The following is a 27,250-nucleotide window of genomic DNA, read 5'->3' as shown; positions in this document are numbered from 1 at the left end:
ATGGACCGCCGCCTCTGTGGGTGAGGCCGTCCTGCAGGGCTCCACTTCCCCGCCGCCCCTGTGTAGTGGGCGGTCGGGAAGTGGTTAATTACTTGCCTACTGCTCCACGCCAATTGGCATGAGCAGTGCGGCAGCTCCAGGATCGCTCTACGCTGATTGGCGCGAACAGCCGTCTATGGGGCTAGCAGGAGACCACGCGCAGGCTGCGTGCGCATCTCCTGCTCGGAAGGAGGAGCTCGGGAGACTGCTAGACGGTGATCCACCATCTAATTACTTTGTACAGCGCTGCGATTCGCAGCAGAGCTGTACTGGGGGCAGCCGTGTGACACGGCTGTCCCCCGGGGCACCGGGGAGCGATTGGCTCTCATAGGCTGAAGCCTATGATAGCCGATCGCCGTGATTGGCTGACGGCGGGTGGGCGGGAGGTAGAGGGAGAATAAAAAAAAAATATGTAAATTTAATAAAAATAAAGAATAAATATTTGCAAAAAAAAAAAAAAAAAAACCCAAACAACTGGGGGGCGATCAGACCCCACCAACAGAGCTCTGTTGGTGGGGAGAAAAGGGGGGGGATCACTTGTGTGCTATGTGGTGCGGCCCTGCAGCTTGGCCTTAAAGCTGCAGTGGCCTATTTAACTGAAAATGGCCTGGTCTTTAGGGGGTGTTCACACTGCAGTCCTTAACAGGGATGCTCAAATCCATAACCGGATGATTCCGGATAGTTGCTATTCGGATTTCATTCGGTTAAACTCAAATCACCTGTGCGGGGAGGGCGGCGGTGTTAATCTTACCTATCATGACGTCTTCTTCGTCCGTCCCTCGGCGCCTCCCACGATGCGTTCCATGCGCGTGACGTGACTACAAACACTCCCTCCTTCAACCCGGAAGGAGGAAGTGTTTTTAGTCACATGACCGCCGCTTGGACTGCATCGTGGGAGGCGCCAAGGGACGGACAAAGAAGACGTCATGATAGGTAAGATTAACACCACCGCCCTCCCCACACAGGTGATTTGAGTTTAACCGGATGAAATCCGAATAGCAACTATCCGGATTCATCCTGTTACGGAGTTGAGTATCCCTGGTCCTCAAGTGGTTAAAGGATACCAGAGCTGAAAGCAATTGGAAAAATGGCGAGGAGCAGGCATGTATAGGAAGCTGTCCTCATGCCCACTGCTCCTGCTGTTCTCTGTCGACTTCCTTTGTAACCTTAATGCCCCCGGCAGCCTCTTCGTGGGTCGATGAGTCGTGCAGCAGTGCATGGCTGTGTGCATCGTAGATAACACACCCATGGCTGGGAGTGCTCTTCACATGTGCAATCTAGGATGCGCACAGCTGGGCCAGCGCCTGCACACTGCTGCGTGACTCGCCAATCCAGAAGAGGCAGCAGAGGGCATTTAGGAGGGCGATGGATGAGAACAGGAGGAGTGGTGGGCATGACGACAGCTTCTCATATATGCCAGCTACCCCTGTTTTTCCAGTTACTTTTGGCTCTGGTATCCTTTAACTATCCTGGGACTGCCTTTAACGCTGATGGGCATGGGCGCGGCCGCAGCCCCAGTACCGCCTAATGCCAATGGGTGTCAAGTCCTGGGGCTGGGATTTGCAGGAGATCACGCGCAAGCTGCGCGCGCATCTCCTGCTCGGGGGCGGAGCTCCGCCCCGGCCTTCAGTCTCCGAGCAGCGACTGCCGCTCGGGTAACTGTTAGACGGCGAACAGTCTTTTCACTAAGTACAGCACTGCGATCAGCAGCAGCGCTGTACTGGGGACAAGAGAGCGATCGGCTCTCATAGTCAGAAGCCTATGACAGCCGATCGCCAGGATTTTCCGGTTGGGGGGAGGGAGGGGTTTGTTAAAAAAAAAAGACAGAGTAAAAATACAAACAAAAACACTTAAATAAATATTTATTGAAAAATAAAACAAACAACTAGGGGGCGATCAGACCCCACCAACAGAGAGCTCTGTTGGTGGGGGGAAAAGGGGGGGGGGGAAATCACTTGTGTGCTGTGTTGTGCGGCCCTGCAGCTTGGCCTTAAAGCTGCAGTGGCCATTTTATTAAAAATGTGCCTGGTCTTCACAGGGTTTACCACTGTGGTCCTCAAGTGGTTAAGGTGCTCATACAATAAGGACTGTTTTCCACCAGCTGTGTTTTTACAATTCCGAATTGGATTGCAAGGTGCTCACCCCAACTTGTGGAAACTGCATGGGGATGATTCCACTAGTGCGCTCCGTTTACAACACGATTGTTTCCAAACACAATAGTCGTGCCAGCTGCATTTTTTGGTGCGCTTGAGCTCCTATACAAAGTATCTCTATACAATGTATTAATTTTCTGTGATTTTACAATCCAAAGTATTCTGTCCCCCATTTTTTTTACCACCCATTGAAAAGTGAAAACGCGCTGCAATTATGCTGAACACCTGTCAGATTGTGGTAAAATTGAGGTAGTAGAAATGGAAAGAAACACAATCACGTTTCTTAAAGAAAGAGAGCCCTAATCGTTTTTTTTTCCATGGCAGATTTGACCACCATGATCATATCTGCCAGAGATTGATGCCATAACATGGCTGACTAATCTTTACTGATTTCAAGGCAGGACAGCAGTAAGCAATTGCATAACGCGCACACGCACACACGCACACACACTAGTTCCATAGATTCTTTTTTTTTATTTTTGTAGATCTGCAGCTGAAATCTATTAAACATCTTATGGGCATGTATGGTGGCAATCTATCAATGTGTGGCCGCCTTTATACACCAGTCATAACATGCGCATTACAGAACACACATAGGCCCATATGCAATTAACTTTTTCTCCTAGAAGATAATTTTCATTGTCACTTTTAGGCCTCTGTCACAGGGCGACATTAAAGTGGCACGTTAGAAAATGTTTCAACATGGACAAACGCCCAGCAATATTAAGTCTGTGCAACATTCACAGTGCACACATTGCGTTTGTGTGTAACTTGTAGCATTATTAGAAAGTGCTGCATGCTGTGCGTTATACACGTTATTAACTGCGTTGGACTACGTTAGACTGTTTGCACATGCTCAGTAATGACCTGGAAGCATACTTATCATTGCCTGTTTGCCTACTGTATGCGAAGATAACAGGGCATAGAGTTGCGGTGACATTTTTGGGACGTTGCTTTGTTAGTTTGTGTTGTGACTTTAATGTCACATCAAAACGCAACGTCCCACTGTGAAAGTAGCCTTAAATAACTTTTCAGCATTTTACAATTGTAAAAATACCCAAAAGTTGTCAAAAAAGTACTATCAAAATAATTTTCAGTATTTTTTGCTTGCTGGTGGTTGAAAAAGCATTTTATGACAAGGGGCCGTATGCAAGTCACTTTTTCTCCTGCGTTCTCCTAGGAGATCATTTTTCATCTTCAATTTAGATTAAGTTTTTAGAACCTTACAAAGGAAAAAAGTACCAAAAAGTAGGCTAAAAAGTATTGTCAACATTTTCAGCATTTGTTTGCTTGCTGGTGGAGTAAATGGCATTTAGAAGTTGTTATATCATGTAGGAGAAAACTCAAGTGAAAAAGTGAATTGCATATGGGTCATTTTCTCTTAAGTTTTCTCCTAAGAGAGCAATTTTCATCTTCTGTTTAAAATATCTTTTCCGCACATTGCAGTTGAAAAAAACTACCACAAAGGTGAATAAGTGCTGACAATGATTCAGAGCATTTACTGATGGCTTAAAAGATATCAGCTAGGAGAAAAACGTTGAAAAAACACTGTGGGCCTGATTCAATATTGTATAATTGCTATCACAGCAGTTATCGCGCGAGCCACCATATGCAAAGGTTTGCGCGTGAACAGCGTTACTTCATGTGATAAGCGAAGGTTTGCACACGATCACGGGTGCTTTTCACGTTCACAAACCTACGCTTATCACGTGAAGTAACGCCGTTCGCATGGAAACCTTTCCGCGCAGTGGCTCGTGTGATAACTGCTGATATAGCAGTTAGCACACAATAGTAAATCAAGCCCTGTGAGTGATTGTGCTCAATTTACCGATCTCCAGTGATCGGCAAAGTGCTACAGCAGTGTCGCCCTGTGAGGGTGTTCTCACGGATGCATTTACATTTTATGAGACCTTATAGTGAGACCTTAGCTTTAAATGCTGTTATGCTGGGCATACACGGCTCGTTTTTGCCGCTTGATTCTCTCGTTCGATCGTTTCACCACTCGATTCCGCAGGCAATTCTCTCATCTTCCGCTCGTTTTTCTTATCCTTTTCCATTCACTGCAATCTGGAATCGAGCGCCGAAACAATCAGGCGGGAGATCGGACATGTCGGAAATTATCAAGCCATCTTAAAGGGAAGGTTCAGGGAGGGTGGGTTAAAAATAAAAATCAAATTCCACTTACCTGGGGCTTCCTCCAGCCCGTGGCAGGCAGGAGGTGCCCTCGCCGCCGCTCCGCAGGCTCCCGGTGGTCTCCGGTGGCGCGCCCGACCTGGCCAGGCCGGCTGCCAGGTCGGGCTCTTCTGCGCTCCAAGGCCCGGAACTTCTGCGTCCCACGCCGGCGCTCTGACGTCATCAGACGTCCTCCGGGTTCTACTGCGCATGCGCAGAACTACTGCGCATGCGCAGTAGAGCACGGAGGACGTACGATAACGTCAGAGCGCCAGCGTGGGACGCAGAAGTTCCGGGCCTTGGAGCGCAGAAGAGCCCTACCTGACAGCCGGCCTGGCCAGGTCGGGCGCGCCACCGGAGACCACCGGGAGCCTGTGGAGCGGCGGCGAGGGCACCTCCTGCCTGCCACGGGCTGGAGGAAGCCTCAGGTAAGTGGAATTTGATTTTTATTTTTAACCCACCCTCCCTGAACCTTCCCTTTAATGGCTCAAAATTAGGTGTTACTAATTCCATAGGAAGAATTTCTGTATCCATTCACTTTGCCCCCAAAATATCTGTGATGTCACAGGTGTCACTTGTTTATTTTCTTAAATTGGCCATTGTATGCCTAAATAAAGAGAACTAGCTGCTGTCTTTGATAATCTGTAATTATATTAGTTTATCTGACAATAAGGCCTAGTCCATGAATCCCTCTGAAGGCCCCATTCCCACTTGCTTACGGATCATGTGCAGCCAGCGGAAGTGGACAGTATAAAACACACGCACGACAGCAGCCAACGACGGGTCCGTCGGCACCTCCCGCTGGGCGGGTTTTCAGCAGACTGTAGTGCGTGTGTACGCACTGTCGGCGGACTGATGAGGCTGTTCCTGAACGATCCGCCGGGCGGACTACTGTAATGAACGACGGGTCTGTCAGACCCTCCCGCTGGGTGGGCATTCTGCCGACAGAAGAGCGTGTGTACAGTCTGTTGGCAGACTGATATGGCTGTTTCTGAACCAGGGATGGTCGTAGTCAGCCAACTTCGCTACGCTGGAACTATGCGTAGTTTTACGCAATTACGCTTCGCCAAACTACGGGTTCGAAATCAAATATTCGCTTCGTATGCATTTCGCAGACTACGCGTTAAAATACGCAATTACGCGTATTGTACGTGGATCCTTATGCCCGCATGCAGAAATTTTTATGTATTAATTCCTCTTTGAATGCTTACACCGGGAACTCTTCTATGCGTACATTCCCTTTTTCAATGCGTAAATTTGTAAGCATACAATCGCACGCGGACAATTAGCCGCGAGTAACGCATTTGTAGTTCACTACGCAATACACATGTTAATTATGCATACTGGGCGTAAGCTACTTCGCTACGCGTAATTTCGTAAGCATAGTTTTGAACCGTCTCCTACGAACTACGATGCGTAAATTCACACTGCCGCAGTTTCTGCTCATCCCTGTTCTGAACGATCCGCTTATCAGTCTTACTGACAGACTGTACACACGCTCTACTGTCGGCAGAATGCCCGCCCAGCCAGAGGGTCTGACGGACCAGTCGTTCATTACAGTAGTGCGTGTGTACGCACCTTAATGTCCAATTTGCTGGTCCGCAGTGACGCGGCTGGAGCCTGGGGCAGATACGCTCTCCCATAGGCTATATGGGGAAATTATCCGCTGTGACAAGAGGGAACGGCTCCTATGTATAACATGCACCCCGGCCCAGTGATGTCTCCCCAGGGATCAGTTCCTGGTCCCCAATGGTGACATCCCAGGTGTGTACGTACTTTAATTCCAGGATAAGACAAGAAGATCCAATTAGACAGAGACAAGAATTATCAAAGTGATTAGGTAGAAGTTTTTAACACTTAAGCAGCCCATACACTCAGCCGATTTTCTGGCCGACCGATCGATCCCGATCGATCGATCGATTGATCGATTGCAAATCGGTTGGCCAATCGACCGATCGATGGCCGATTTCGATCGATTTCGATGGATTTCCATCGAACTTGCAGGGTGGAAAATTTAGGTCGATCTGAAGAGATTGCTTATCAGTTTGCATTGGCCTTAATGGAAATCTGATGGCAAAAAAATGCCATCAGATCGAATTTCAATAGATTTCAAACTGAAATCTGTTGGAATTCTATCCTGGTAAAAAATGTTCTAAAAACGCATCAGATAGACCATCAGATGCATTTCTTATCTATCTGCTGCCAATCTGACGAGTGTATGGGCACCTTTAGCAAGCTGTGTGATGCAATCTCCAGTCCATCTACATAGCAGTAACAATACTGAGTGCTGTGAAATCACATGCAGATATCATCACTGCCAGCTGAGCATGACTTGTATAGCACACCTCTGCAGAAAGGAGACAGCAATTCTAGTTTTGACATATAGACATTAAAATGTAAAGAGGTATCACTAATTTAGTATCTCCCAAACAGTGGTCTTTTTACTGAGTGAGATTTAAAAAGAAAAATGTATTTTTTTCCTACCAATTCTATTCTCATGTACTGTAGGCTTGCTTGGCAGTGAATTACCTTGCTATTCCAAGATGTACCTCCTACCTGTACCATTTATGAGTGTGGATTATCAGTAGTGATGGGCGAACAGTGTTCGCCACTGTTTGGGTTCGCCCGGATTTTGGGGTGTTCGAGTTCGGTTCGGGCTCCGCCGGACACCTCGTGGTGTTCGACCATGCGTTCGGCCATGTGGCCGAACTTATGTTCGGCCTGACAGACAGCGCATGGCCGAACGTTCCCCGAACGTTCGGCTCGCGCTGTGATTGGCCGAGCGGGTCACGTGGTTCGGGCTCTAACACGCGGCTCGCACTGCGATTGGCCGAGCGGGTCACGTGGTTCGGGTAAATAAATACCCGAACCGCGTCATTTCTCTGCCACTTGAAGTTGGGTTTAGCTTTGGGTAGGCAGGCAGGTTAGACTCTCTCACCAGCTAGGCTAGCCAGGGCCCCCCCAGCCTCCTAGTCATACTACTGTAGTGCCAGTCAGCGTGCTTGTACTGCTGGGATCAGTAGTACTTCCGCCACCAGTATATAGCATTGTCTATTTGCCACTGTACTGCCAGTCAGCGTGTACTTCTGGGATGAGTAGTACTTCCGCCACCAATATATAGCATTGTCTATTGCCACTGTACTGCCAGTCAGCGTGTACTGCTGGGATCAGTAGTACCTCCGTCCGTCACCAGTGTATAGCATACTATATAGCATTGTCTTATTGCCACTGTACTGCCACAGTCAGCGTGTACTGCTGGGATCAGTAGTACTTCCGTCCGTCACCAGTGTATAGCATACTACAGTGCTGTCCAACTTCATGGGCATGGAGGGCCAGTTTTTTTTCAGACCCCATGGTGGAGGGCCGAAGGTTCTTGCTAGAGTCCCAGACCCCGCCCCCCCCCCCCCCCCCCCCAGGAAAAATGCAATTAAAGGACAATTAGATTGGCAGCACTTTCCACAAAATGCAATTTAAGATGTTGGTGAAGGTGTGTGGCGCGTAGCGCGCCAAAAACCACGAGGGTTCTGTTGTGCGTAGAGCGGCGCACATAGCGCGCCGCGCCGAAAAATGGGTGTGGCCATGGACCAGAATGCGGGTGTGGCCACGGGTGGAGACAAATTTACATGAATTTAGCAATGTGGGACATTAGATTAGGACAGTGGTGCTGAACCTTTTGGAGGCCGAGTGTCCAAACTGCAACCCAAAAGTCACTTATCTATCGCAAAGTGGCAACAGCAATTTAAACTACATACAAAGGTTTTAACTCATACATGAACATTATGGAAAATCCAAGTTGAAAATAAACTGTGAAGATAAACAATTTCATCCATCTACTCCTGAAAAATTTGTTGTTTTTTTTAGAACCTCCCAGTTTTATTTTCCGTTTTAAAAAGCTAAAAAAGTAGGTTTAACGCTATTGTTTGATGATGACGATTCAGCTTTTCCATAGTCTCGCAGTTCGCAATCATGTGACCCCCAACAAGACAAATAAAGCAATCATGAGGCCCCCAACAAATCATGAGGCCCCCAACAAGACAAATTCAGCAATCATGAGGCCCCCAACAAGACACATTCAGCAATCATGATGCCCCCAACAAGACAAATTTAGCAATCATGAGGCCCCCAAAAAATCATGAGGCCCCCAACAAGACACATTCAGCAATCTTGAGGCCCCCAACAAATCATGAGGCCCCCAACAAGACAAATTCAGCAGTCATGAGGCACATAAATAGACAGCATTTCACATAAATAAGCAGAATGCCCCTTAAATATGGTAGACACCTATCACCTGGCTTCTAAATTCTCCTCTACTCTACTCTACTGGCTGCTGTGCCTGGCTGGCCTGGCAATAGTGTTTTGGGCCGGATTGGGGATGATGTGTGGGCTGAAATGCCTTGCGGTGCTGCTGTGGCCGGGCTGGCGGTGATGCTGTGGCCGGATGAGGTAGTGACAGGTGTCCCCCCCCTCTCAGCTGAGGTAGTGACAGGTGTCCCCCCCCCTCTCAGCTGAGGTAGTGACAGGTGCCCCCCCAGCTAGATAGTGACAGGTGTCCCCCCCAGCTAGATAGTGACAGGTGTCCCCCCCAGTTAGATAGTGACAGGAGCCCCTCCAGCTAGATAGACAGGTGCCCTCCCAGCTAGTGACAGGTGCCCCCCCAGCTAGATAGTGACAGGTGCCCCCCCAGCTAGATAGTGACAGGTGCCCCCCCAGCTAGATAGTGACAGGTGCCCCCCCAGCTAGATAGTGACAGGTGCCCCCCCAGTAAGATAGACAGGTGCCCCCCAGTTAGATAGTGACAGGTGCCCCCCCAGTTAGATAGTGACAGGTGCCCCCACCAGTGAGCGAGCCCGTTACCTCTCTCTCCTGTGTCCCCGCTGGCCTCTCCTATGTCCCCGCTGCCGCCCACAGCTCAGACCTCACAGATCGCGGTGACTGAAGCAAGCAGAGCGCGCGCATGACACCCGCGCGGCAGAACGTCACATGCGGGAGTGACTAATGATTCACTTCCGCATGTGACGTACTCCGTGCGGGCACCATGCGCGCGCTCTGCTTGCTTCAGTTGCCGCGATCTGTGAGGTCTGAGCTGTGGGGCAGCAGCGGCAGCGGGGACATAGGAGAGGCCAGCGGGGACACAGGAGGCCACAATACGAGGGAGCAGGCATGGCGCCCATAGCGCAAGCCATGCCTGCATCCCAGGAAGACGAGCGGGCCGCAGCAGGTGGCCTGGCGGGCCGGATGCGGCCCGCGGGCCGCCAGTTGGACAGCACTGGCATACTATATAGCATTGTCTTATTGCCACTGTACTGCCACAGTCAGCGTGTACTGCTGGGATCAGTAGTACTTCCGTCCGTCACCAGTATATACTATATAGCATTGTCTTATTGCCACTGTACTGCCATAGTCAGCGTGTACTGCTGGGATCAGTAGTACTTCCGTCCGTCACCAGTATATACTATATAGCATTGTCTTATTGCCACTGTACTGCCACAGTCAGCGTGTACTGCTGGGATCAGTAGTACTTCCATCCGTCACCAGTATATAGCATTCTATATAGCATTGTCTTATTGCCACTGTATTGCCATAGTCAGCGTGTACTGCTGGGATCAGTAGTACTTCCGTCCGTCACCAGTATATAGCATTCTATATAGCATTGTCTTATTGCCACTGTATTGCCATAGTCAGCGTGTACTGCTGGGATCAGTAGTACTTCCGTCCGTCACAAGTATATAGCATACTATATAGCATTGTCTTATTGCCACTGTATTGCCATAGTCAGCGTGTACTGCTGGGATCAGTAGTACTTCCGTCCGTCACCAGTATATACTATATAGCATTGTCTTATTGCCACTGTACTGCCATAGTCAGCGTGTACTGCTGGGATCAGTAGTACTTCCGTCCGTCACCAGTATATAGCATACTATATAGCATTGTCTTATTGCCACTGTACTGCCACAGTCAGCGTGTACTGCTGGGATCAGTAGTACTTCCGTCCATCACCAGTATATACACTATATAGCATTGTCTTATTGCCACTGTACTGCCACAGTCAGCGTGTACTGCTGGGATCAGTAGTACTTCCGTCCGTCACCAGTATATAACATACTATATAGAATTGTCTTATTGCCACTGTACTGCCAGTCAGTGTGCGTGTACTGCTGGGATCAGTACAACCATAATGAAGAAATCCAGTGAAAGAGGGAGGGGCAAGGGAAGAGGTGTTTCCCCTGACTGTTCACGTAGAGGCCGCAGTGGAGCACCTAAGAAAACCCACTCAATACCACCCATATGTGCCAGACAAACAACCCTCACTAATCCACAAGAGCAGGACCGGATAGTGAATTGGTTGACCTCTCAAGCGTCCAGCAGCGGGTTAAGCAGCAGCAGCACCAGCACATCCTTATCACGCATGAGGTCCTCTGCCAGTTACAAGGAGCCAGTGGGCACAAAGGTGACACAACCAGCAGCTACACCATGCACACAATGGCCAAATAACCAGTCCGAACAATTATTTCTGGACACAATGGGCTCTTCGGAGGAGCTATTCCCACTCCTACCCCCACAAACAATGGAACAGCCAGAAATGTTGTGCCCGGATTCACAACCATTGTGCGAGGAAACTGCACCACTCATTGAAATGCAAGGCGAGGACGAAGACACCCAAATCCCTGAGCAATGTGCGCAGAAATTGGAATTGCAGGAGGTCCACCAAGAACATCTTGAAGACATGGGAGTGAGGTGCGCAGAGGGTGTTCTGGGGAGCTCTAGTCCACTGCACACAGACACAGTCACAGATGAGGAGATGGAAGAGGAGGTTTTGGACGATGTGGACTCAGACCCGGATTATCGAGTAGAACCTCGCCATCGGGATAGCAGCAGTACAGATGAGTCTGCTGCAGAACCCACTGCTGCAAGAGTTCGCCGTGTGCCACAAAGTAGGCGAGGTATTTCGGACACAACAGGCATAGCCATAGAAGGGAGACGCCAAAGAGGCACGAAGCAAACTCGCCAGCAAAGCAGGAGCTCAAAAGTCTGGGCTTTCTTTGAAGACTGCAGGGTGGATGTTACCATGGTGATTTGCAAGGTGTGCAGGACCCAACTGAGCAGGGGGAAAAATGCCAACAACCTCTCCACCACCAGCATGCCCCGCCACATTGTAGCCAAACATAGCACTCTGTGGTCAAACACGCAAGGCCAGGGTAGCGGCTCGCTTCCAGCCCCCAGCAACACTGCCTCCGTTGTCACCAGACCCTCCTCAGCAGCAGCCCAGCCATTACGTGGTGCACAAACATCCGTAGTAGACGACGATGTCAGTTTCCGCAACAGTCCTCTTGACGTTTCCCAGTCTTCAACCACCAACTGTCCTTCAGTGTGCGATCCTACGGTTCAGTTGTCTGTCCCGGAGATGTTTGAGCGCAAGAGAAAATTGCCAGCAAATGACCCCCGGGCCGTGGCACTAACAGCCAACATAGCAAGGTTTGTGGCCTGCGAAATGCTGCCATATCGCGTGGTGGAGACAAACAGCTTCAAGCGCATGATGGCGCTTGCCATCCCACGTTACGTGGTTCCCAGCCGATACTATTTTGCGCGGTCTGCAGTGCCAGCGTTACATGAGCACGTGGTTAGCAAAATAACCAGAAGCTTGAAAAATGCCGTTGCCTGCAAGGTTCACCTCACCACAGACACCTGGACGAGTGCCTTTGGACAGGGTCGACACATCTCCCTGACGGCGCACTGGGTGAACCTTGTGGAGCCTGGCAGTGACTCCTCATCGGCTACGGTGCGGGTGTTGCCCACGCCGCAAACTGCTGGACCGACGTCCCTCAGAGGCACCAATCTCGACTCTGACTCCTTCTCCTCCAACGCCTCTCAAAGCTGTACCTCATCCGGCATCAATAACCCAGCAATAGGGTCGTCGTGGAAGCAGTGCAGCACAGCTGTTGCCATGCGTCAGCAAACCTTACTGAAGCTGATCTGCCTTGGAGATAAGCAGCACACAGGTGAAGAAATTTGGAAGGGAATCAAGGAACAGACCGATTTGTGGCTGGCACCGCTGGACCTGAAACCAGGCATGGTTGTGTGTGACAATGGGAGCAATCTCATTCGCGCTTTAAAGTTGGCTAAGCTGAGACACATCCCTTGCCTGGCACACGTTATGAACCTAGTTGTTCAACGGTTCCTGAGGACATACCCAGGCGTGGCAGATATTCTTCTGAAGGTGCGATGAGTGGCCAAATATTTCCGAAAGTCCAGTACCGCTGGATGCAGGAGCGGTTCAATCTACCGAACCATCGCTTGGTGTGTGACGTACCTACGCGCTGAAATTCGACGCTGCACATGCTAGCACACTTTTGCGAGCAGAAGAGTGCAGTGGTCCAGTACATGACGGCGCAGTACCGAGGCGCATCCGGGCAGCTACCAAGCTTCTGTGGATCTGATTGGGCCACCATGTTGGACCTATGCCAAGTCCTCCAAAATTTTGAGCAATCCACGTTGCTTGTGAGCGGTGAAAACTCTTCAGTCAGCATTACGATACCACTGCTGTGTTTACTGAAGAGATCAATGTTGCAGATCAAGGAAGCCGCAGTCAGGATGCAAGTGGGGGAATCTCAAGAGGACAACGATCAGCGTGATGATGATACCAACATCAGACAATCTGCCTCAGGAAAAGCTGGTCCTCCCATCTATGCTGAAGAAGAGGACGAGGAACAGCTGGAGTTGGAGCAGGACTTGGATGCCCCCACTGCCGAGGGACAGAGTGGTGCACGTTGGACTTCCACGATTCAGCGGGAATGGACAGCAGAAGAAGACGAGGAAGAAGGTGGGCGACGGCGTGATGCTGGTGATGATGAGGGTGCGTCAAGCTCAGAAGAACATGATGAGGATTCTGTTAGGACTGTGGCAGACATGGCTCAATTCATGCTAGACTGCATTGAACGCGACCCGCGCGTTCGAATTCTGGACGACGTGGATTACTGGGTTTATACCCTTCTGGATCCACAGTACAAAGACAATGTTCCAAAACTCATTGGAGAAAGTGTCAGACAGGTCAAAATTGAAGAATACCAGCAGGCCCTTGTGGAGACATTAGAGAGGAGATTGACATCCTCCTCCTCCTCCTCCTCCTCCTCTAGCCAGTTCCATGCCGACAGACTGACTTCTGCTAACCCAGGACGAGGAGGGGAACAAAGAACGCAAGCTGCAGGTAGTGCCCACAAGGGAATGGTATCGGCAGTGTCCTTGGAGTGGCAAAATTATATGACACCCATGCAGCAGCCCACAGAACAGCAATCGCCCAGTTCCACCTCCAACACCGATCGCCTGCAGAAGATGGTCAAGGACTACATGTCAGATGGCGTAGCCGTGTTGAACAATCCATCTGCACCCTTCAATTATTGGGTCTCTAAGCTACACATCTGGCACGAACTGGCAATGTACGCAATAGAGGTGCTGGCTTGTCCTGCAGCCAGCGTTATGTCCGAACGCTGTTTCAGTGCTGCCGGAGGCATCATTACAGATCGGCGTATCCGCCTCTCCACAGCAAATGCAGACAGACTGACACAAATTAAAATGAATCAATCGTGGATTGGAAACGACTACGCAACACTCCCCAAGTCCGACCCCGACCAAGGACCATGAACATCTGTGATGGCTTAGCGTTGCCACTTTCCGTAATATCCCATTTCTATTAATCACTGCATGGCGACAAAACTCATTGCTTTGCTTTGAAAATAATACAAGATTGTTGTTACCTGTGCCAAAAAAAACCTGACATTTTCCGCATTTAAAAGACAATTTCCCTTTGAAACTTAAAAATCGTTTTTCTCAAAAACTATAAGGTCCTTTCGGAAAAAAATAGTTTCCTCTTATACCCACCCCCCCTGTCCACATACCCTGAAAATTTGGTCTGTTACAATGTAAGGAGGCTTTGCAAAGCAGGAAAGTTCGGGTCCCCATTGACTTTTTCATTATGTTCGGTGTTCGGCACGAACGTACCGAACATCGGGACACCGTTCGGCCGAACGTTCTCGAACCCGAACATCTGGATGTTCACCCATCACTAATTATCAGTAACGTGCCATAGAATGGGCTTGGTTCATCAAGCTGCGCAGATATAGTGCAGCATAACGAGAGAAGCGCAAGCTATGCTGCGGTAGCATCTGCACAGTGTTGGCTCCGCAATGTCCGCCGAGGGATTGAATCCTCCTCATCCCTGCTGGGCAACATGCCTTGTATGTGTGTATGAGGCTTTAGCTGGAATAAGCATAACTTATTGGGGCAGCATAGGGGCGTAGTGGTTAGCGCTCTCACCTTGCAGCGCTGAATCCCTGGTTCGAATCCCAGCCAGGAGTTATTTTCTCCTCGTGTCTGCATGGGTTTCCTCCGGGCACTCATTTCCTCCCACATCCCAAAAACATACAGATAAGTTAATTGGCTTCCCCCTTAAATTGGCCCTAGACTACAATTAGAGATGAGCGTAATGACGTAATTACGATTTCGCGAAATTTCGCGTAATTAGTGTAATTACGATTATGGCCGTAAGTACATAATCGTAATGAAGAAGGATTTCGCGAAATTTCGCGTAAGCGTAATTTTCGCATTACAATGGGTATTTGTTCATGCCGTAATTTCGCATTAAACGCTACCGTAATTTCGCGTTAAACCGTAACGCTCCGTATAATATAAAAAAGCCGCCGACTTTAAGGGTTAATAGCAAAGCCCCCTTAAATGCTAAGAGCCTCAAATTTGGAGAATATATTAAGGAGATCAGAAGGAATAAGAGGAAAAAATTTTTTTTTTCAAAAAGACCTTATAGTTTTTGAGAAAATCGATGTTAAAGTTTCAAAGTAAAAATGTATACATTTAAAAACCCGCCGACTTTAACGGTTAATAGCAAAGCCTGCTTAAAGTTTAGGAACACCAAATTCCCAGGGTATATTAAGGGGATCAGTGGGAATAAGAGGAAAATTTTTTTTTCAAAAAGACCTTATAGTTTTTGAGAAAATCGATTTTTAAGTTTCAAGGGCAAAAATGTCTTTTAAATGCGGAAAATGTCCGTTTTTTTTGCACAGGTAACAATAGTGTATTATTTTCATAGATTCCCCCAAGTGGGAAGAGTTTTACTTACTTCGTTCTGAGTGTGGGAAATATAAAAAAAACCGACGTGGGGTCCCCCCTCCCAGACCTCTTTAACCCCTTGTCCCCCATGCAGGCTGGGATAGCCAGAATGCGGAGCACCGGCCGCGTGGGGCTCCGCACCCTGACTATACCAGCCCGCATGGTCCATGGATTGGGGGGTCTCGGAAGGGGAGGGGCAGCCAAGCTTTCCCCTCCCCCTCCGAGCCCTTGTCCAATCCAAGGACAAGGGGCTCTTCTCCACCTCCGATGGGCGGTGGAGGTGGAGGCCGCGATTTCCTGGGGGGGGGGTTCATGGTGGAATCTGGGAGTTCCCTTTAAAAAGGGGTCCCCCAGATGCCCACCCCCCTTCCCAGGAGAAATGAGTATAGAGGTACTTGTACCCGTTACCCATTTCCTTTAAGAGTTAAAAGTAAATAAACACACAAACACTTAGAAAAAGTATTTTAATTGAACAAAAAACATAACCACGAAAAAAGTCCTTTAATATTCTTAATCAACCATTAATACTTACCTGTCCCTTTAAATAAATGATCCCTCGAAATAGCCTCGGAAATGTTCTATCAGTTACAATGTAACAAAGTTATTACAATGTAACAACTTTGTTACATTGTTACTACGCCGCACCCGACGCCACTCGCCGCTCAGCCGCCGCATACGCGTCCTGCACGGACCCGACAGAGCTCTGAGCTATATAGCTCAGAGCTCTCTAAGCATCTTTGTATTTGGGCTCCAAGGAGCCCCATTGGTCCTTAGCAGACCAATGGGGTTCCTTCTGATTTGAAGGAACCCCATTGGTCTGCTAAGGACCAATGGGGCTCCTTGGAGCCCAAATTCAAAGATGCTTAGAGAGCTCTGAGCTATATAGCTCAGAGCTCTGTCGGGTCTGTGCAGCGCAGACGCGTATGCCGCGGCTGAGCGGCGAGTGACGTCGGGTGCGGCGTAGTTACAATGTAACAAAGTTGTTACATTGTAATAACTTTGTTACATTGTAACTGATAGAACATTTCCGAGGCTATTTCGAGGGATCATTTATTTAAAGGGACAGGTAAGTATTAATGGTTGATTAAGAATATTAAAGGACTTTTTTCATGGTTATGTTTTTTGTTCAATTAAAATATTTTTTCTAATTGTTTGTGTGTTTATTTACTTTTAACTCTTAAAGGAAATGGGTAAGGGGTACAAGTACCTCTATACTCATTTCTCCTGGGAGGGGGGGTGGGCATCTGGGGGACCCCTTTTTAAAGGGGACTCCCAGATTCCACCATGAACCCCCCCCCCAGGAAATCGCGGCCTCCACCTCCACCGCCCATCGGAGGTGGAGAAGAGCCCCTTGTCCTTGGATTGGACAAGGGCTCGGAGGGGGAGGGGAAAGCTTGGCTGCCCCTCCCCTTCCGAGACCCCCCACTCCATGGACCATGCGGGCTGGTATAGTCAGGGTGCGGAGCCCCACGCGGCCGGTGCTCCGCATTCTGGCTATCCCAGCCTGCATGGGGGACAAGGGGTTAAAGAGAGGGAGGGGGGACCCCACGTCGTTTTTTTTTTATATTTCCCACACTCAGAACGAAGTAAGTAAAACTCTTCCCACTTGGGGGAATCTATGAAAATAATACACTATTGTTACCTGTGCAAAAAAAAACTGACATTTTCCGCATTTAAAAGACATTTTTGCCCTTGAAACGTAAAAATCGATTTTCTCAAAAACTATAAGGTCTTTTTGAAAAATTATTCCCACTGATCCCCTTAATATACCCTGGGAATTTGGTGTTCCTAAACTTTAAGCAGGCTTTGCTATTAACCGTTAAAGTCGGCGGGTTTTTAAATGTATACATTTTTACTTTGAAACTTTAACATCGATTTTCTCAAAAACTAGAAGGTCTTTTTGAAAAAAAAAATTTTCCTCTTATTCCTCCTGATCTCCTTAATATATTCTCCAAATTTGAGGCTCTTGGCATTTAAGGGGGCTTTGCTATTAACCCTTAAAGTCGGCGGCTTTTTTACATTATACGGAGCGTTACGGTTTAACGCGAAATTACGGTAGCGTTTAATGCGAAATTACGGCATGAACGAAACGCGAAATTACGCGTTGAAAATTACGCTTATGGTATTTTCAATTACGATTTTAAAGGCAATTACGCTACCGTAATTTCGCATCGTAATCGCAAATTTCGCATGCGTAATTATGTTAATGCGAAATTACGAAAATTTCGGCTCAACTCTAACTACAATAAACACACTACATGATACATACATAGACATAACTATGGCAGGGATTAGATTGTGAGCTCCTCTGAGGGACAGTTAAGTGACAAGACTATATTCTCTGTACAGCGCTGCGGAAGATGTCAGCGCTATATAAATACGAAATAATAATAATAATAACTTCCTGTAATTAGTGCAGATTGAAATTGAGAATGTATTTGAATATATTTTCCTAAGAATCGCAGTTTTGGGTTAATTGATGTGGAAAGGTGATTGTTAGTCTGTGTACAGATGCTCAGCAAAGTCTCCCAAAAACAATTGGTGATTATTTTGGGTGACAGTTTTAGCAAGTAGCTGTACTTTCTTATTTGGCTACTGCAGATCAACCTGTTCTGTCCTATGTGGTGGGAAAGGAGGATGCCAGACTGCAGAGTAGAAGGTTCCTGCTGGTATAAATCAGATTTCTGCATTAATACAGTTAAAACTGTTGAGTTTTGGTATAACATAATAATTGTTCATGTTGATTAGTGATAGTTGTAGACATAGCTAAGATGAACATAAAGAAGAAAGAGAAAAGTAAACATTTAAAACTAAAAATATTATTTAACATTTAATCTCTTTCAGGTGGAATCTCATTTTTTTTTTTTTAGGAAAATACAGAGAGACAGAGTTTTAATCATGTCACACATTGTCATAAACTCACTAGTTGTCAACATTAACAATTCAAAAGAAGTGAAAACAAAGGTGTGTCCATGTCTCACCACCCATTGTGGCCTACAAATTTTCACACTTAGGACCTCCACAAAAGAGCCTCCATGAATGGTGAAGTTGAAGTTCACACCTCAATTTATATCTCAATGGAGGTTTGAAGACATCTTTTGTCTGGACAAGGAAGGCCCTCAAGATTAGAAACCTGAGTTTACCTATAAAAAGGTGGAGAGAACCTTTAGAGATCCATTCACTTTCTTGAAGGTCTCTCTGATAGCACTTTGTGAAGACTGCACCTTACAGAAGCTGGTTGTCTCATCTAGCTGTAGTGAAGCGCTTTCCTTAGTGGAGTCCACCTGCTCCACCTGACCAGAACCACCATTCCAACTGCTTGCTGCTCAGGTAAGTTCTATTTCCTAAATGTATTTTTTCTAACTTACTAAATAACTGCTTTAGTTAGAGTGGTAATTTATTATATCCCAGAAGGAGGTCAAAAAGTTTTTCTGCTTTAACTTTTAAAGCACGCTTTATACAGTATGTCCATTGTCCAGCTCTAGTGCTTGCAGAATGGGAATTATAGATCTTGCTAGGAGGATGGTAGTTTAAAACAAGATAGTCTTAAAAAGAATATAATAAAATAAAAAAAATAAAGATACTCCTATTTTCTAGTCATACTCTTGACACTGAGAAATGTATCTTAAATATTTTAAGCTTTATAAATGTTATAAAATTTTGAGTGAATTATGAACTATTAATTAAATGTTAAAGTTTAGCTAACCATGTTTCATAAACGTACGTTTGCACAACATCAGAAACTACATTTCGCAGTAGGTATGTAAAAGTAAGATGCTGTAAAAAAAATAATACAAAAAAACACAAAAATGTTATATTTGTTTTGTTTGTGTTTCAATCTTTACTATGTTATATTTAAAATGTTAAAACATTTGCTGTGCTTACAGCCTTACATCTGTATTTTTATAGATCTGGGTGTCCATATTGGGAGAATTTTACTCCTTTTCTTTGATGGTTGCCAAAGACCGGTAAATGTATATAATAGAAACACAAACCATAATGCATTTTTTATTCAGGTTTTTATTTCAGTCTGTGGCCACTGGAAAATGACTTAACATCCATTACATCTCATGATCATGAAGTGGGAAGTTATGGTAAAGTCCACACCAGGGATGCAGACAGAAAAAACACTTCTAATATTTCCTCACACACAGCTACAAATAGTCTGGAATTGATCAATAACTAGACGTTGGAATCAAATCTTTACATAATACAAAATTTAAACCTTTTTATCTCAAATATTTATATTGACCAGTTTCTGATCCCTCCTTTGTGTTAGTCTTTATAACATTTTGTAGTATTGTCTAATCCCAGAATGGCATAAAACGCATTGATCTTATAATGTAGCCAAAACTTTTTAGATCTGGATAAAAGATGTAGGTATTGGAATTTTTTTAAGGTTTTATAATGATTAATGTTGTAGTTCTCTCTTCCTCATTCTTCAGAATTAAGAACCAACAATGGCTGCCAGTTTTGAAGTAGAAAAAACTTCTGATGATCGTTTTGATGTAATTGAGTTTCTTGGGAAAGGCTCATATGGTGAAGTCGTCTTGGCTCTGGACAAGGCAACAGGTAAGGATCTACTCTTTATTAACACTTGCATTTTACAACTACCAAACCATTTTTCTAAATGAAAAGACAAATTACTTATAGAAAATATGCCAATGCTGATCAATCTCACATTGTATCGTATATACCATTTTACTATCTTTAGTCATACCAATAGATTTTTAATTTTTTTGGGCTATGGTGACCGGTGTTCTTAGATGAAACTTAGGCAAACGTGGATGATGATCAGTAAGATCCATGTGGATCACTGTCCTTGGCCTGCCATGGTTAATAGGAGTAGAGGCCTAACAGCAAGGACTGCAGTGGTAACACCCGTGGCCTTTGGGAGTAGTGACGATCATAATCTGTTAATTACGATTACGTGAAATTTCATGTCAAATTTTGCAATTACAGCTTCATAATTACGATTTGGAAATTCAATTGAGTTTGCATAATCCATGTGTAATTTTGCATAACTCTGTGTAATTATGTGTAATCTCCTGTCGAGTTTAGTAGCAGTTAATAGTAAAGCCCCCATGCATGCGATTGTCACCAAAATTGCTACATGTGTTAAGGGGAATGTTGGAAACAAGGCTTTTTTTTTAAAAGACCTTGTATTTTTTGAGAAAATGCATTTAAAATTTGGGATAAAGGAAACATACTTCTTAAACTTGGTGTACCACAGCAAACTGTTATTTTACGCAGTATACCAAGCACTTTTCCTTTATCCCAAATGTACAATCAATTTTCTTAAAAACTGCAAGGTCTTTTTGAAAAAAAGTTTTGACTAGTTCCCAATATTACCCTCTACATACTTAGCAATTTTAGATGTAACAAGTAAGAGGGCTTTGCTATTGTCCGCTAATATCGATGCAAAATTACAATTTTTTTCAGAAATTTTGCATTATGATTTTGCCCCGTAATTGCAAATTATTATCCGAAATTCTGACTATGCGAAATTCAAGCCCATCACTATTTGGGTGTATTTGAACCTAATTCGAGATTTTTATTTCCTCTTTCTTGTACGAAGCAAGGTAGCATTTGGTTAAATTTGTCATTTGGTAAGCTGAAAGTAGTAATGTAGATATTAAAATTGGGTAATCCACCCTAAAAATAATATGTCGAAGAGTTTATCATCACTCAGAATGACTCCTATCTAACTATAACTTTTGATATATTACAGGTGCACATGTTGCCTTGAAATTGGTGAAGAAAAATAGAACCAGTTGGGATGCTTTCTTCCATGAACTCGCAGTGTCCATGTTCCTCTGTGGTCACGATGGAATAATTTACACACATCCTGGCTACATTTTGGATTTTCTCAGGAATGGGCACCTGCTGGATCCCTCCACTCCCTCATCCAGCGTGGGGTAAGCAAAGGAAACTTCATGAACTAGCTGACATAACTATGGAGTGGCCAGTTATTCTCATTTCCATTTTATTTAGGCCGGAGACACACTGCAGTGCACTTTTTAATCCATTAGCGCTGCACTTGCATTTAAAATAAACGCTCCATCGACTTGCAGAAAAATCGCTGAGTGAGTGTTTTGCATATGGAGGCTACCAAATCTACACCAAGATACTGTCAAAAAATTAACATTTATGTTCCAAAACTTTTAGTAGCATACCTCTTGGTTGATGAGTTATCAGTGACTGATTTGCTGTCCATAATGTTCTTACTTATTGAATAATCTAAAAGAAAAAAAAAATAGATGTCACCAACCTTATAAATAACTCCGTATTGGAATAACCACCATTTCTGTTACATTTTTTTCTCTTACATTTTTGTATGGACAAATTAATACACCCCTTGGCGATGAGACATTTTTGTCCTCCTACTTATGTTGATAATTTTCTTAATAGATCTCTGACTGGGTATTATCTCAGGGTAGTTGTTAAAGGGAATCTGAAGTGAAAATAAACGTATGAGAGAACGCTTTTTTATGTGTAGTACAGCTAAGAAACAGAACATTAGTAGCACAGATAGGAGTCTCCTATTGTTTCCAGTACATACATACATATTGTTTCGAGTTTCTGAGATAGTATGGCTGACAGCTCCTCTTTAAGAAGCTTCAGTTATCTATGCAAAGGAGCTTCTCTGAGCTCTCCGACCCAACTTGGGTGGGCTACAGTGCTGTTTTCTGAAGCACTTTACTGCAGAGGAAAGTTCAAAGGGTCATTAGCCTGCTCTGTTTCATAGTTTAAAATGCAAAGAGTAGTTTGTAAACTGCAAATATTAGAGAATCATGCAATGTTATGAAAATAGCTATATAACTGGAAAAAATTAGACTTTTCTTTGCTACTAATGTTTTAGTAATTATTTGTACTACACATACAATTCATTACATCATAGGGTTTTTTTTTTTGCTTCAATATTTAATCCATTTTCCCAGATATGATTAGTGTAAGACACTTTTCAGTTACTATCCTTGTGCATAATTACCATGATTTAGCAACAATGACTTTAGGTGCATTATTTGTAGATTGGTAAATGTGCATAGATATGTTTATGCTTTTCAAAAAGTTTCAGATCATTAATTTTGTTTCTTCTTGTCCAGGTTGGCATCCCGGAGGATATGGCCAAGCGATGTGCACATCAAGTCAGCGAGGCCTTGGCATACATGCACAGCAAAGGGTTGGTGCACAGAGACCTCAAACCAGACAACATCCTCCTCATGGACGAGTTATGTTCTCATGTAAAGTTAAGTGACTTTGGACTTGCCCAGCTGGCCGGGACACCAGTCACACCCATGTACCCGGTCAACACTTTTATGTCCCCGGAACTCTATGAACTTCAACATGATGAGCTATTGGTCCTGGGTTCTTTTGTGGACACCTGGGCCTTTGGTGTTCTTTTATACCTTGTATTGACCGGATGTTTTCCATGGGAAAGGCCTCTGGTTGCTGATCTATATTTTAAAGACTTTTTTATGTGGCAAGTTCATGCAGGGATGATTCCAACACCTAAAAGCTGGCAGAGATTCAGTAGGCCAGCTATGGAGATGTTTGATGTGCTCCTCAGAAGAGACCTCACCAACAGAGGACCTGTGGGAGTGGTTAACTCTTTCTTAGAAGTTGCCTAGACTGCTGAAAATGTTCCCCAAAAGGACACTGCAATTGTGGAGACGGAGGAGGAGGTGGCTGGCATGGTGCTCTATGATGGACAATTGATAGTAGAACAGGAGTATATTGTTGTGGAGGGTGCTGGAGACAGAGTACATCATTGTGAGCAACTCTGGTTCTGACCCCGCAGTCAACACACTGCTGCTTCTAACAGACAATGTGACTGTGGATTTGGACCCTCAAGAGGTTGCCGCAGTCACATAGCCACAACTTTTTTTCTGTTTTTCTTTTACTAATTTATTGAATTATATTTATTGTATTTATTTACTTTATTGTTGACTTTTAATAAATACACTTTCTAGTCATGTTGAATTTCTTCCTAGATAACACTACAGTTTACATTAGGAGTCGGTTTCCCTTAGCCGGATGCTTTCTGCATCTGTCTTTTCACATCGCAGACAGACGCGGGTGTCTTCCAGTTGTTTTCCGGAAGTCCGGATGTGGCTGTTTGTGACCACTAAGGGGAATCGGAGGCGTGCTGCAGAGATCTGCAGCATGCAATCCATATTTCGCCCCAGCACATCGCATCGCTCTGCAATGGCTCACCTGAATTCAATGGAAAGTACTGTATTGATATGCATTGGTTGTGGAGCCATTGTGGAAAATTGTGATACGAATTTGTGTCTAGTGGAAATGGGCCCTAACACAAGCAAGGCTGAGGCGACTCAGCCATTGGAGGAGAAAAGAAAAAAAGTAAAGGGCAGAAATGACATCACGAGTTAGCCTAAACTGTGGGCAAAAGACATGGTTCCCACCAGGAACAGAATTCTCTTAATTTACTAAATAACATTCACTGAAATCAAAACGTGGACTGTATAATACATGTGTTATGTAAGTAGATCAAGTATTGATCTACATATGTGTTTTTTTTCCCCTGGCATAGTATAGCTAATCCTACTGCTTTAAGTAATACCAGTTGCCTAGCTATCCTGCTGATCCTCCGCTTCTAATACTTTTAGCCATAGACCCTGAACAAGCATGCATCAGATCAGGTGTATCTGACAACATTAGCTGCAAGCTTGTTTCTGGTGTGATTCAGACACTACTGCATCCCACTAGATGACCAGGACTGCCAGGCAACTGGTGTTGTGTAAAATGAAATAAATATGGCAGCCTCCATGTCCCTCTCACCTTGGGTTCACTTTAAAGTGAGATTAGTTAGATCAGAAAATGCACAGACATTTCTGAGCTATACAGATCAGGTTTTAGCAGAAGCCACTGGGAGTGAATCATTCTATCAGCTATCTTATGGCCACCGGCGTAACAATAGGAGATGCGGCCCCTGCCTCCACAGGGGGCCCGGGGCCTCCCTAGGGCCCACTTGGGGCAGATTTGGAGGGCAGGAGGGGTCGCAGCATAAGAGGAGAGCATGGCCGCAGATCGGTGGGGAGGGGGGACATTCCCCCCCCATCCCTCACCTCGGGCTCTCCTCTCAGCGCTACCCTCCTGCACTCTTTAGTGACAGTGGGCAGCAGCAGCGACGGCGGCAGGATAACACATACCTCCTTCGCCCCGGAGGTCTCCGATCAAGTAAGTGCTTCATGTCACTTCCTGTGTAAACAGGAAGTGACATGAAGCTATTAGACATCTGAGAACTCCGGGGCGAAGGAGGTATGTGTTATCCTGCCGCTGCCGCTGCCCACTGTCACTAAAGATTGCAGGAGGGGAGCGCTGAGAGGAGAGCCCAAGGTGTGGGGGGGGGGGGGAATGTCCCCCCTCCCCACCGATCTGCGGCCATGCTCTCCTCTTATGCTGCGACCCCTCCTGCCCCCCAAAGTCCCTGAGCAGGCTCTAGGGAGGGGGGGGGGCAGATTTTTTCTTCCAGGGGGGCCCGGGGATTTCTAGTTATGCCCCTGCTCAGGGCTTGTTCAAACTTACATTGCAAACAATCACCTAGAGACTGCGATTTGCGGTGCACTTTTTTGGGGTGATTTTTCAGCCATTTCATTTTGCAGGGGAACGAGAATCGCAACACGATCACAGCCGACATGCTGCGTACAGCACATTTGTAAACGCTGCACTGAGAACGGTCCCATAGGGATATATTGTTACAGCACTTTGCTGATTGTCACTGATCACTGAATCGCTCCTGAAATGCACCCCAGTGTGAACTAGGCCTCACAATAATGCACCCCAGTGTGAACTAGGCCTCACACTAATGCACCCCAGTGTGAACTAGGCCTCACAATAATGCACCCCAGTGTGAACTAGGCCTCACAATAATGCACCCCAGTGTGAACTAGGCCTCACACTAATGCACCCCAGTGTGAACTAGGCCTGAGAACAAAGAAGAAATGTTGAGTTTCAAACCACTTAAAGATCAAATGAAAATCAGAACTACATCAAATCGGAGCTAAAATACCCCAAAATGAAGAATCTTGGCATTGCCAGCGATATAGGAAGAGGCTGACACTGACACTAAATTAGTGTGAGGCCTAGTTCACACTGGGGTGCATTAGTGTGAGGCCTAGTTCACACTGGAGTGCATTAGTGTTTCTTTGATGTATAAGTGCTCCAGAAAACAGCCACCCAAGTTTGGTTGGAGAGCTCAGAGGCTCTTTTGCATAGATAACTGAAGTTTCTTGGGGGTCTACTCACACTACGAATCGCAAAACGGTAGCACTTAGCTACAGGTGATTTTACTGCCATTAGCACAGTGAACATCACTGAAATCAGAACGTGGACAGTACAATATGTGTTATGCAAGTAGATCAAGTCTTTATCTACTTATGTGTTTTTTTTCCCTCTGGCTTAGTATAGCTAATCCTACTTCAAGGACTGGGTGTGACCAAATGCTGGGACAATGAATAAAGTCATCCTTCTGTTGTGTGTCGACGCACCACATGGGTTGAAGACTGCGCAGAAGATTGAGACTAAAACCTGATACACAATTTAAATTATGATGATTGGCCAATCACTTGCTAATTTTATCACCTCTTTATAGTATGGGGTTTACCTACACATTCTGTTCATAGTAGTTCAAAATCTGGTGACTCCCATACTACATGGAGGTGGTAGCATTTGTAAGTGATTGGCCAATCAAAATTGATGGCTGGAACCCAATAGGCTGCTTTTTGAGCATTTAGGCCTGGAACCAGAGCCAGCCTTTGAGGGGGGGGGGGGGGGGGGGGGCAGTGGGGCAATCGCCCCAGGCCCCGCACCTGAAGAGGGCCCCGCACCCTCTGAGGAGCCGTGCAGACAGCAGACCACCTGATCCAATCCGATCCGCAGCAGTCCTGCTTCAGAGATTGCTGCAGGAAGCTGCGGGCAGCCATGACAGCTGTATCTGACGGTCGGGGATGTAAGGAAGCAGAGGGAGGTGATGACGCTGCAGGCTTCTCACAGACAGTGATGTCTATGCCTGCTGCAGCCTGTCGCTCCCCGAGTCCTCCCCCTCCTCCCTGTTACGAAGCTGTGTGTCCTGCAGCCACGCCCCCTTCCTCTCCGGGCTGCCTGTCTCAACACTGCGGGAGATTCAAGAGGATTCCAGAGCTGCAGAAAAAGTTTTGAAGCCTTCACAGGCAAGTAAGGGGAATTCTAAGATAACTGCAGACAGCTGCAATAAAGATAAGATCAATTACCGGAGGGAGGGGGAATGGGGGCTGCTGCTGATCGTTCACTTGTCTTTCCTCTGCAGCTTGTCCAACATAAACGGTTCAGCTGAGACCTCTTGTCTTTAAACTTTCCTCCCCATCACATTCTCTATTTTTTCATCTCCCCTCTCTGCCATAATGCAATCTTTTCTATCATATATTGCAGTCCAAACCCCCCCTTTCTTCCTCACACATCTTCTGCAGCACTGTACAGAGTACATAGTCATGTCACTGACTGTCCTCAGAGGAGCTCACAATCTAATCCTACCATAATCATAATCTAATGTCCTACCATATTATTATTATGTATTTATATAGCACTGACATCTTCTGCAGCACTTTACAGAGTACATAGTCATGTCACTGACTGTCCTCAGAGGAGCTCACAATCTAATAATTTCATTCATAACCGGAGTGCTTGGAGGAAACCCACACAGACACGGGGAGAACATACAAACTCCTTGCTGATGTTGATCTGGCTGGGATTCAAACTGGGGAACCAGCGCT

The 27,250-nt window shown here is 45.9% G+C and overlaps 1 pseudogene; it reads left to right on the top strand.

Annotated features, from left to right (window-relative positions):
- Positions 1–19,939: 19,939 nt before the first annotated feature.
- Positions 19,940–23,110, top strand: LOC137504670 (serine/threonine-protein kinase SBK1-like; annotated as a pseudogene).
- The last annotated feature ends 4,140 nt before the right edge of the window (positions 23,111–27,250 follow it).

Source organism: Hyperolius riggenbachi, chromosome 4, assembly GCF_040937935.1.
Source record: "Hyperolius riggenbachi isolate aHypRig1 chromosome 4, aHypRig1.pri, whole genome shotgun sequence".
NCBI classification, from domain to species: domain Eukaryota; kingdom Metazoa; phylum Chordata; class Amphibia; order Anura; family Hyperoliidae; genus Hyperolius; species Hyperolius riggenbachi.
The sequence above is the reverse complement of the archived record's forward strand: the minus strand, read 5'-3'. Positions and strand labels throughout refer to the sequence as shown.